The following is a 4,785-nucleotide window of genomic DNA, read 5'->3' on the forward strand; positions in this document are numbered from 1 at the left end:
GGTTTTTTTCCACACCAAACAATCGATATCAAGGTGATCAGTCTCAATATCTCAAGCTCAATGCTTCAATTATCCCCAAAAGCACTCACAAACAAGCACGCTATGCATATCAAATAGATATCCTAAATAGCACGAAAGAAAAATGACCCAGAGTGTGAAATGAAGCACTATCGGTCCATCCCTCAGGCTCACAAGGACGAATCACTCTAATATCATAAATGTAACACCCTGTTACCCTAAGCCTTAACTCTAACCATAAAACAAAGGATAACAAAGTGCCACGATAATTCTAAAGCTTATAATATATAATATATATCTAAGAATTTATATAACTAGAAGCCCGATGAAGGAGTAAGCTCAAAGTCGCATAAAAACGGAATTAGAAATGCGTAGCGTTCACACATGATAAAACACATAGGCACGGGCAGAACAAGACATAATATATATATAAAACCTTGTAGATAGCTCCAGGATACACAAGGTAATAATTGAATTAACAAGATATATATATATATACCAAAAAGAAGACTAGTCACAGTCTGCGGAGTTTAGGCCAGCTAGTCAAACTAAAATACAAAAGAGTTTTAGAAGTTTAAAATAGCTTATACAACTTATCTCTCAAATCAAGCCTCTAAGGACCTAAAGTATAGAATATAAAAGGGGAGAGAATAACTACAACAAAATTAAAGTAAAATAAAGAGTAAGAAAGATCATCCTCCGCTCTGTCACCATGTCCGCAAACTCACCGAGGTGGGTTATGACCTGCATCTATAAAACAACAACAACATATGGTATGAGAACCGGAGGTTCTCAGTATAGTAACAGTGCCCAGTATATAAGATGTTAGGTTCCGGGACGCCAAAGGCAATCCTAGAATTTTACACCGATACAGATATTCAAGCTTAACAAAATAAATAACACAAACCATAAACCATAGCAAGGGTTATCTAAATTTAGGGGATTTCTAACTAATACCAATCATACCGCTGTATCCCACAGCCTTCGCCAACCTACCCTCCATGCGATCTCATCGCCACCGCCTACCTAACCTCCTCAGCACCAGACAATCACAGATAATGCAAGCAAGTAAAACACAAGTAGTATACATATATATAGCAGGTAATCAACTAGCATTTAGGCATGTTATTCAAATAGGCATAACTCAAATAATCATAGCAAGCAAGCATGTAAAGATGCATATGATGAATGTCTATCCTATTTGGCTCGTGATATCACTTGTCGGTTCAAATTGCCAACCCGACACATCTCCGGGGATGTTGGCTCTCTGCCATGCCAGGGATATAGTGCCCTGCACACTATCATATCATGCGCATCCCAAGGATATAGTGCTCGTCTTACTCCTGCGACAGAAGATCTGTCACGCCAGGGATATAGTGTCCTGCACACTCAAGCGGCAGAAAAGGTTATCAAACATAATTTCATCCCAGGGATATAGTGCCCTGCACACTCTTTCAATAACCAACAAGTCCCTCATTCATTTCCGAGTTCCATACCATCATAACAACCATCAGTTCTTAATTTCGCAAGCTTGTCATCACTTTCAAGTTCTCATAGTCGTCACCCACGTGACACTCCACCCATATACTCACAACTTTAAAAACCTAAATCTCCATCTTCTAAATCCATACAAAAATTTACCAAATCATTTCACTAACCCATCTCTATTAGTCTTAGGGCCTAATTACTATGTAGTAATCTCAAACTGCACTTTAAAGAAGTTTAGAAAGCTAGAGAACCCTTGAAAAACGAAGAAAAGTAATTTTTCAGCAAAACAGGGGTTGTGCATACGCACACCCCTGCCGTGCGTACGCACTCGTTGAAAAAGAATGTGTCTGCATATGCGGCACCCTGCTCGCGTACGCGAGTGCTTCAACCCGAATGGAATGCTCGCGTTGTGTGTACTGGGTCGCGTACGCATGCTGTAATAAACTTAAAAAAATCTTAAAGCTGCAGAAATAAGATTTTTACACCAAACTTCAAATGCTCATAACGTCCTCTACAAAACTCTGTTTCCCTCAAATTTTATATCATTTTAAAGCTCTTGAAAAGCATTCAATTTCAATATCTGAGGCTCAAGCTATGATCCGCCAAAGTTCACCAAAATCAAGTTTTACACAAAAACATCAAGTTCTCTAGTTTCCAAATTCCAAAACCAAACCAAACCAAGACCTACTCAATTCAACAAAAAACACTACCACACACTACACTTTACCATTCCATTGCATTTCAATCAACTCAACCTCTATTTCACTCAATCTTTCTACCATAATTCAACAAAAACAAAAATTCCCAACTCAAGATCTCAGTCTTCAACAAATTACACAATTTTACTCATCATAAACATCATTCATCATATTTCACCATAAATCCTCAAAATTATCATTTTTCAATCTCTATCTCAATAATCAATGCCATTCACCAACAACAACATCATAATTCATTAATATCCTTCATCAATCACCATAATCATAAGCAACACCAATATTCTTCATATTATCAACATAATTCATATATCACACATTCCAACACTCTATATCATCTTTTTCATCATCAAACATAAATTTACACATAATTAATCATGCACCAACATCATTCAATTCTATCTTAGAGTTCACTAGCCTAAGTGTCTAGAAGTATTACATATTATATAAAGAAAATTGAAACTATACGTTGGCCGATTTTCCAAAAGCACAAACACCCAAAGTTTGATTCCAACAAGATCAACAAGCCTCAAGCACCAACACCACTTCCAAAACTCACCAAAATCAAGTTATACACATATAACATACCAAAATCAACACTATAGCTAACCAAAACATCAAATCACAAGAGTTTGATGAGACTTACCTTACCCAACGATATTAGGAGCAAAGTCCAATAATATTCCAATGCTAGATCATCCATAAACAACCAAAATCACAAAATCTACTCAAAAACCAAACGTAAAAACGTGAAATTACTTAGGGAAGAAAACTAGAGCAGGGGACGCGAGATCTTACCAGAAAAACTTAGTTAGAAATAACAGACTTGACGAGAGTTTCGCGTGGCTGCAAATAACTCGTCAATCGGAACTCCATAGCTCAAATTATGGCCAAATGAAGGAGGAGATGAATAGTGAAATCTCAGTCTCTCTTCCTCTCTTCACTATAGTGCCCCTTTCTTCAAATTAGGGTGGAAATGAGCTGAGTGCTCATTAAAGAGTGTTTATATATGTTGGGCTTGGGCCCAATTTGGGTCTGGTCTAACCCGTTAGCGTTTTAGGTTCGTTTAGCTCACTTTGGGCCAAAACCTTTAAGATTAGCGCCCGGTTTTCAATTCTAAATTATTTTTGTCCTTTCAAAACAATAAATTCAATTTTCAAAATCTTATTTTTCTCAATACGCGGTGCTGGTCAGACTAGAGCCGGTACTGCCGGCTTAACTGCTGATACGCATTTTTACAAAAATTTTTTGTAAAAGATATATTTTTCCACTCAGAAAATTCATTGAATTTAAATTTCACCCTTTTATTTTCAAAATATAATTTCTATATTTTCGAACCTATTCCGAGAAGTTAAAAATTATTATTCTATTAAAGCGGTTATTCCGGTTCTTACAGGACTCAAACAAACATCCTCTGTAGAATAGAAACCTAACTTTATACTGACTTTATGTAGTCCAATGAAGGAACATTGAGAAGAGGCGCGATGTAAGAGCAGGACGTACGACCAAGTGGCATTGACACAGGGACAGAGGTGCAGTGTCGGGGCAGCGACGGGACGAAGACGCTGTCTCGGCGAGGTAGCGATGGCAATCCGTGCCTTTAAGGTGGGAAGAACAGCCACATGCAATGGATGGGGAGAAGTCGCGATGGCCCACTGTCGAAGCAAGGGTAGATGTTCGCCAGTCTAACAGCGACTCTGAATGTGCGGTACAATGGCGGCGACTGAATGCTGTGTTGAGCTGCTTCGTGCTGGCGTCACAGAGGATGCGGTGATGAGCGTTCATAGTTGCTGCGGCGGTGTACTGAGTGTGGTGAAAATAGGGTTTAGGGTAAGTAAAACTGAAAGTAGATAATAGTAAACGATGAAAGTGAAATTGAAAATCTAGGTAATTAGGATGGGATGTGTCTTTCATGGTAATTGGACCTGTGTGTGCAGTCCGTTGTTCACATTGTTCACAACCTCCATTGTCTACCTAACGAAATTGTTTTCAATTGTGACAACCATTTTTTCGCAAATTGACTTTGTTAGTAATTGGTTAATGACATGTTTTGGGGGACAACAGAAAAAAATCTGGGCTGGAGTGTTAATTTCTTAACACAAAACCAAAGATCATTCACATGGAGATCGGAGTAGTTTATTTTTGTTTTCAATATATATACCGACTTTGTCTTTCTGTGGAGTTCGGCATGAAAGGAAATATCCTTTACATTTTCCAATTCCAATCAATCAAGCACATGCACTATACATAATGCCAAATCGATGGTTTTTGTTCTCTTAACATACATATACCACCAAACTAATTCAAACTTCTTAGCAACTTCATAATCTTCCACCACTCTTGTTAGTTTTTGTTATAAAGTTTCTATATATTTTAGCTCCAAATAAAACTTGCCATTAATCATTGGCGGTGAAGTTTTCTTGGTAGTAAAGTGAACAAGTTGTTCTGTTTGTTTGTTCATGCAATTTTTGCTGGCATAATAATTATTTAACTCTATATATTATACTAGATGAGCCTAAAACCGAGTGCGTGCATGTTGAGATTTTTGACTCAATGCCACCGA

Source organism: Arachis ipaensis, chromosome B05, assembly GCF_000816755.2.
Source record: "Arachis ipaensis cultivar K30076 chromosome B05, Araip1.1, whole genome shotgun sequence".
Lineage (NCBI taxonomy): Eukaryota > Viridiplantae > Streptophyta > Magnoliopsida > Fabales > Fabaceae > Arachis > Arachis ipaensis.